Below are 9,028 nucleotides of genomic sequence, written 5' to 3' on the forward strand. Positions count from 1 at the left end.
TTTGGTAAAAACATGTAGGATTCTGTACAAAACGACCCGTCGTAACGCCGACATCGCATAGTTTATTAGATCTTTTACATGACACGCATATAATTGTTATTTCAAGAATTGTCCTTTCATATACTTTAACGAATTGACAAAAATGATTACAGCGCAGACGGCGATGGATACGGCTGTAACGGTTTGTGGTGGTTCCGATTTGTTACGAGCTTTAAAAAATTTTACATTTACACAATTTTATGAAGTTAAAATCGTGAATTCATGAAGTTAAAATCGTGAATTCATGAAGTTGAAATCGTGAATTCATGAAGTTGAAATCGGGAATTATGAAGTTGAAAAATCCCCACCGGTCTTTCGGATATATTTATCCATCGCTTCAGTGAGACAAATGCTCCACCGTCACTGCTTGTGATAGCAATGGCCAATGTAAATATGACATTTAAATTTTGCAAAAGTTTAAAAGCTGTATAGTTTAAAGATGCTTTACAATTGTGAAATTTGCGTATGTCTTTATAACCTACTCTTAAAGTTGTATATTCACACATTTTATTCATTTTGGTATAGTCTTAAAATTGCAGACATTCCAAACAGAATTTTGATCGCGCGCTCTTCTTTCAAATACCCAATATAGCAAAGAAAACGTTTGACGTTATGTGAGTTAGACAATTAAAAGAAATTAACCTTCTGTAGATTGCTTGTGAGCATTCTTACCTGTTACAACAACGCTTGCTTCTGTGGTGGTGTCATTTTCTTTACTGTCACATTCTTGTTTCTCTTCTTGTCCCTGTAAATTAAACAAGAGGTATTGTTTGCCCCAATGCGCTCACCTGAGAACAGACTGCTGTTTGTGTAAAAGCAGTGAAAACTAGTGTTTATAATTAGAACGATGTTGGCCACTAGACCATACTTCGTGCAAAGTGTAATTTTAAATATACTATATACATGGGCCTAATTTCATAGCTGTACATAAAAAACAAGAAAGTAGGTCACTAGGTCAATATCTGGGCCATTAAATATCAAAATCAAATTATTCACGTGTGACTGCGCACAAATTTTCCAATATTACGTAATGTAACAATAACATAAACGAATTGTTTAAAGCATTATAATAATTAGACTTTTATCTATAAAACAAAACAATGTTTGTCAAAATATTATCTTCACTGAAAACAAATCTTGTGTCCTGTGGTTCAAACAAACACGCCTGAACTCGTCCTTTGGGACTTTTAAACATTGATTCTTTATAAAACTGGTTACCTTTCTAGTAATTTAATCAGTTAAATAACAAGTTGGTCTAGATTTTCAAAAACAGTAATAATATCTAGTTTCCTTTTTAAATTTTACAATCTTGTAAACATGCATACATGAATTGTAAAATCCAATGATTTATGAATAGAAATGAATTAAGTTCCAACACTTTCCAAATGTGTTTTTCAGAATATTTTAAATTATTAATGTTTTATTCAAAATAAAATAAATATATACCTCCATTGTCAGACAACTTCCTCGTTCTGTTTTAAAGTTCAGTTAATTATTGTTAGTCATTCTCAATAACAAGTTGAAGAGGAAGACATTAAGTACTTTCGGTTTTTACAACCACAACAATAAGAATATAAAATAATGTCCAGTTTACATTTATATTCATAAATTTACTAAATTTAAACTTGTAGTCTTTTATAAAGGAATAAACTTTGCCAACACAACACCTTACATCATTAAATAATTATTTGTTTCTAGTTTGACCGAAATCCGTTTTTTTTTGTCCGAAAGTTTCACGGAAAGGGCCAAGAATATGCTATGTCATTTATTTCTATAACAATAATAATAGTTAGAAAGTGCTTGATAAAGACTAAGCTACTTTAACAAGCGAAGCAGGCCGAGGAAGAAATTGAAAGAATTGTAGCAATTAGTTAAACAGAATAGAAGTTGCATAAGCGGAAAATTCAGAAATTTCATTATCTGTTGAAAGGTTGGAAAGGCTATCGGTACTTTGCAAACGGAATGAAACGGAACGAGGGGCACCATATTGGGAAAATTAAGAATTCTAGTTGAAATTCGGAAAAAATCAATATAATCATAATAGTTAATTATGTTAACTCTGTATTACCATAGTCGAATGATGTATAATGTCTAATAAAACTCATAAAACGCAAAACATTAATGTTTTGTCTTGTTACGTTACTTTACGCAAACTACCATTGGTATTTTGCTAAACGGAACATACAAAAATTAAAATAGGTTAGATATATCGATGAAAACCCTATCTTTTGTTTGTAGTTTAAAGCATAACATTGAATGATTATAAATGCATACATCTGTTAACGAGCGCATTTGAACATGTATATGAACCAGAGAGAAACTTTATATGATGTACCGGTCCGGATATATATAAAGTCTTGAAAACTGTACTAAACATAAGCTGACAAATGATGAAAAAGAAATGAAATAAAATTCGTCTTGTTTCGTTCCCTTTCGCAAAGTACCAATACGCGAAACGGAACGAAACGAGAAAAAAATAATTCATTACATGAAATGTTTTTTAATAGTCGTTTATGCTTGCATGTACAATAATGATCGCAAGGATTTGCAAGTAAAATTATTCAAGTATTTTACGACAGCTCATCAACGCCATAACTAATTACTGGTACCATGCACCACTTAACTAAAAGGTAGTTTTCTATTTAACGTGGCCAATTATCGAAAAACCTCTAGCTGAAGTTCAAAGATAGTTCGTCTGTGGTCAAAACTAGGTTACACAGCCCAAGTACGGATAAACCTTACTAACACTGTAGAGGATACTGTTAAGGTCCAGATATCCTGGAAATTAGTCAGAAAAGGTTGTTTAGATAGTTTCTAGGTCATGTTTGAATATTGTTCATCTGGGGTCAAAAACTAGGTCACACAACCCAAATTATGGAAAAGTATTGTTTACATTCTAGAAGTTATATTTTCATCCCAAACATCCTGAAAATTTGTCAAAAGTTTGTTTTGATGTTTTCTAGCTCAGCTTTGAACATTGGTCATCTATGGTCAAAATCTAGTTCACACAGACCAAAAATGGAAAAAAAATTTTTTTTAGCCTAAATATCCTGGACATTGGTCAGAAAGGTTGTTTGAATGATTTCAAGTTCAGGTTTGGATATGGGTCATCTGAGGTCAAAACATGTCACAGCACATAAAAAGGCATGTATGAAAAAAACCTTATTAACATTCAGATATGAATGTTATGATATCTGTTTAAGTTTATGGCATTATATCTGCCTTTCATTCATTGCTAACAATATTAATTGAGAGCCTCAATAATCAGGTGAGCGATATAAGTGCCCTCTTGTTTATTTTTCCTGCACAATTTGAACACTTTACAACACTTTTTACAGTATAAACACACACAATTGGTATAAGAAATGTCTACTCTATAGGATACTTTTCTGTGTATATAAACAACAGGCATGGAAATTTTAATTCAGGGGAGGCTACTTGCATTTTTCTCAAACAATTTGCTAGAATATCGTTTTAAAATGTACAGTGTTTTTTTTTTAAAATCAACAACAACAACAACTGTTCACTGTCTTAACAATCTGCATATTGGTGTTTTTATGTAAAGTTTCTCTATTTTATGTAAAATCTAGTCTTTTTAAACTGAATTTCCATTCAACTTTTCATAAGGCAAAATGCACTGTATTTGATTTTTAACATAATTAAGATAATTTTTTTATTGATTTCAAAGAAAAGAGTCTTATTGTTTTAAGTATTTATTATATTTAAGCCAATTATCTACATTGAAATTAATGGTATAATGCCTATATAAATACATGACAAGAGGAAATGAATTCTGGTAATGTTTAATTAAAGTATTATATTGTGTAGAGGGTTTTGATATTTTTTTCCTGTTAATTTTTATGCAATTGAAACAAAAAGTTTCGTTAATTTTGTTTCCTTTTCTTAAGAGCATTTTTATTGTTGTCTTATTTTGTTTGTTGAATAGACATTTTTATTCAATATTATATACAGAAAATGATGTATGAAACATGAAATGTGCTCTTAGATTTAAACTTCATTGTATATATTTATATATTAATGACAATTCAATACATATGTATATTCATTCTCTAAATAAATGATAGAAAATATTAAATATTTAAATAATCATTTTTATGTTTTTGTTGTTTTTAGCTCACAAGATTGACTTTAAACCACTTGCCCCTCACCGCTTTTGGTTTTAATCCTGACAGTGACTGATTCCTTCATGTGAGGAAGCTATCCAGCTGACTTTCGGAACGTCGGTGATTCTACTCATGGGCCCGTTCATGCCTGAACTAATGCACAGTAGGGCACCTGAGGTCTTCCTCCACCGTTAAAGCTGGAACATTGTCATACTACCTATACTGTGTCAGTGTGATATAAAACATAAACAAAGAAACAAGCTCACAAGATATCTTAAGACCACTTATTGCTTTTTGATGTAATCACTTGTTTGTTGCTAAACAATCTAGTAACAAACAATAAAATATACATTTTAAAACCACATACTGATGTCCACAGGACATATATGTTCTCACTTTATTTGCCTGCACAGTGACATATTCATATACTTACGAGTATTCCGCAAGGGTGTTTTATTCATAAGTAATGTAGATAAATTTATAAGTCTCACAAATTTCATAAACATCGCTGGTTCGATCCTTGGGCGGTGCAATTTTTTCTGTGGCAATTGATCTTGAACACCTATTCTTAGTGCATTTGTTTGTCACTTCACGTAAGATTAGAGGTCAATCACAGCGGAAAAATCGGTTATTGGTTGTTAGTTATCTAGGAATGATGTTAAGGTGAACTGCTGCCGATTTTAAAACTGTGTTAAAATGAACTTAAAAGCACTAATGCTTATTCTAAAACCGTTCTTTCTGAAAGAGATATTGTGAACAGTCATATTTCTAGTATTTCTAACTTTAAAGTACGTGTTGATGAGAAAGAGCTTAAACTTCCTATCATGTACTGGATTCCAAAATTACATAAACATCCATATAAAGCCCGCTTCATTGCTAATTCTACATCTTGTACTACCAGTAATCTTTCTATTTTATTGACTTCTTGCCTTACTGCCATCAAGGCACATGTCATTAGATACTGTGAAACAGTTTATGAAAATACGGACAAAAATCTTTTTTGGTCTGTTAAAAATTCAACTGAAATTTTAGATAAGTTTAAAGTTAAGAATTATCAAGCTTCATCTGTAAGTACTTACGATTTCTCTACCCTATATACAACATTGCCACATAATCTTATAAATGATAAATTATTATCTTTAATTCACAAAACATTTGCAGGAGAAAAGGTGACGTTTCTTGCTTGCAATTCAAAGAAGACTTTCTTTACCAGTGGTATCATTAAACAATATACAATGTGGACCTGTGACGAAGTTTGTAAAGCACTTCGTAACATTTATGTCAGGTTTGGTAATACAGTTTTCAAACAGATAATAGGTATTCCAATGGGTACTAATTATGCACATCTGATAGCTGATTTATTTCTTTACTGCTATGAGAGAGATTTTATGTTAAGTCTTTCCCCTACTTCACATCAGGAAATTATACATGCATTTAACAACACTTCCCGCTACCTAGATGATATCCTTAACATGAATAACCCTTATTTCTATCAGTTGGCTTCTAAAATATATCCCAGTGATTTTAAATTGAACTAGAAATGTGTCCATAGGACACGGGTGCCCCCACCGCGCCACTGTTCTGGCAATCTTTTAACTAAGTCAAGGGAAATAACTCTACAAATACTGGATAAATCCACAAGCGAAACCCCAGTTGCAAATCTAAAATATGCTGAGCAACCTGCCCATAAGGTTTAATGACTATGTCAAATCCTTTTTGAGAAACTTGCGACACAAGTTGAAAATTGCAAAAATTTTCTAAGTGAAGGGCAATAACTCTAAAAATACTAAATAAATCCAGACGAAAATACCTGTTGCACAACTGCACATGCTGATCAATATTCCTGTAAAGTTACATGACTCTAGGTCAAATACTTTTTGAGTTACGTGCGACACATGTCGAAAATTGCCAAATTTTACTAAGTCAAGGGCAATAACTCTGAAAATGCTAATTTTTTTCCAGACGAAAATACCCAGGTGCACAACTACACATGCTGATCAACATTCCTGTACAGTTTCATGACTCTAGGTCAAATACTTTTTGAGTTATGTGCGACACAAGTTGAAAATTGCAAAAGTTTACTAAGTCAAGGGCAATAACTCTGAAAATACTAAAAATATGCACACGAAAATACCCAGGTGCACAACTACACATGCTGATCAACATTCCTGTAAAGTTTCATGACTGTAGGTCAAATACTTTTTGAGTTACATGCGACACAAGTTAAAAATTGCAAAATTTTACTAAGTCAAGGACAATTACTCTGAAAATACTAAAAATATCCAGACGAAAATACCCAGGTGCACAACTACACATGCTGATCAACATTCCTGTAAAGTTTCATGACTCTAGGTCAAATACTTTTTGAGTTACGTGCGACACAAAAGTGAACGGACAGACGGATGGAAGGAAGGACGGAAGGACGGACGGACGGACAAGGGTAAATCTAAATGCCCGCCACTAACGTGGGGGCACAATAAAACTAACTCTTCAGACGTTATTACATCTTTTTTAGATTAAAATATTTCTATCATTAAACAATACTATCGTAACTTAAATCTACGATGAAAAAGATGATTTTGATTTTAATATTGTAAACTATCCATATTTAGATGGAGATGTACCTCTGCTACATCATATGGGGTGTATATTTATCAATTAATTAGATTTGCTAGGGCGTCGTGTTGATGATTTTAATGAACGCAATTTATTATTACTAACAAACTTCTTAAACAAGGTTATCGCTATCATAAATTGCATAAGTATTTTACTAAGTTTTACCATCGTAATTCAGATTTAGTTTTAAAATTTAATTGTAATTTGAAAACCCTTTTTACGACAAGATATTAGCAAGCCTGATTTCTATGGAGATGTGGTTTACAAACTTCGTAAGATCATGGGTCATAGTAATTTTTCTGCCGTCTTCACTAAAATTATCGAACGGTTTATTAAAAGAGGTTATGACCCAATTATTTTAAGGCATACCGCATGCTTGGTGTTCAACCCTTTTACAGTTTGACGCTACGCTTTCCTCCTTTGATTACATATGACGGACTAAGTGGGAGCCTCTATGATGGACAGTTCTTTAAGCCTTTAGGGACTGAATTATCTTAATGTTCGTCTTCTGTCTTGCTTCGTCGGGCCCTTGTAGGTGATTTTCTTGTTGCTCTGCCTTCCTTTAAGGCATCGAGTACTTTGGTAATGGTCATTAGGCTTTACCTTTTCCTACATATTTAAATAATTTTGTATGAGTTTTATTTATTTCGTCTAATGTAACAATGACCATTGTTAGAATTTCACTTGGCGGGAATTAATTTTATTTACACTTTCAAGTCATTCAGGAACATATTGGGGCTAAGAATGAGGTTTGGCGCGCCTAAAACTGGTTTAAACTCCCCAGTGGTTTAACTATCACTGACCGTTCCAAGGCGGTACCCGTCTGCGTTCCTTCACGTTTTTTTCATGTCTGTGTTGTTACTTGTTTTTGAATGTTTACATGTTTTGTGATGTCTATCTTGTTGGATTGTCGTTTACGGTAGGTATTTTCTCACACCCCCTTCCCTTTTCACCCTTACAGCCCTTATCCCTTTAATTCCCATATGGGCCCGTTTTAGTTTATATTATTTCACACATTACATGTCCCTCTCCTTTCACCGCCCTTATGTCCACTTCAGGTTTTGGTTTGGTGCCTTCTGGGTGCCCTACTTTGGTGTGTCGGGGCTGCGTCCTGTGAACGTTGCCTTTTCCTTGTTGATCTTTATTCATGTTTTAAAATCTGCGTTTATAACAAACACGCAAATCATAAACTATTGACTGAAGAACCTCTCATTATTGGTAAGACAGAGATTTTATATCAAGCTGAGATTGGTGTTTGGCATGATGTAAAATCTGCGTACAAACGGGAAATGTCCTTTTTAAACATATCAAATGTTCATTTCTTCTAAAGTTACTGACTGGAAAAATATTTCACACAGTATAACTATGACCTTGGTATTTGACATAATATCCACAAAATGAATAGAGGCCATCTCCTGGCTAAGGGCAATGTCCATTTAAAGTTTCTCAAACTTGGGTTTCCTATGCACCCTCCCTTTAAGAAGTAAACGTATTTTGTGACAAACGTACGTAGGTCACCTCTTTTTATACAAGGGGCAGGACGTGAAGTGGTTGCACACTTGGTTCAAGCGAGAGAAATAGTTGCAAACTTGACAAAATGGCGAACACGGCGTGATTTTTTGAAACGGGTGAACGAATTTTTGACAGGCAAGTGGGGTTCTTTGTTATTTTGAAGTTCATTAGTATGTCTATTCCACAATGCAATATATATGCCACACTCGGTTAAAGGTTTCAGCATCCTAGATTCTGTTTTGACGAACTTATTGAAGATATAAACTGATCATGTAGATATTTTGAAATTTGAAATGTGACTGTTCTGGTCGGTTTTTCTCCTAATTTATTCGAATTTGTAAGTTTTGAACTGCATTTAACAATAACAAAATATGTTTCTGTCAATGCTGTATAAATGGTTTAGTTCGCAAGTCCGAAGATAACGTTCAATACACTAAAATATCTTGTTCAAGCACATTTTGGTTGCAGACTTATACTTCAAGCATTTTTGGTTGCAAACTTATTCTCATTCTATTGAAATCCATAGTAAAACTTTGAAAAGGGAGTGTAGAAGGTTATATTTATTAACCTATTTTCAATGGCAATTAGTGAGTGTGGCATATATATTGCATTATGGAATAGACATACTAATGAACTTCAAAATAACAAAGAACCCCACTTGCCTGGCAAAAATTCGTTCACCCGTTTCAAAATATCACGCCGTATTCGCCATTTTGTCAAGTTTGCAACCAATTCGC

Source organism: Ruditapes philippinarum, unplaced genomic scaffold (assembly GCF_026571515.1).
Source record: "Ruditapes philippinarum isolate M1 unplaced genomic scaffold, ASM2657151v2 ctg11606_1_1_1_1, whole genome shotgun sequence".
NCBI classification, from domain to species: domain Eukaryota; kingdom Metazoa; phylum Mollusca; class Bivalvia; order Venerida; family Veneridae; genus Ruditapes; species Ruditapes philippinarum.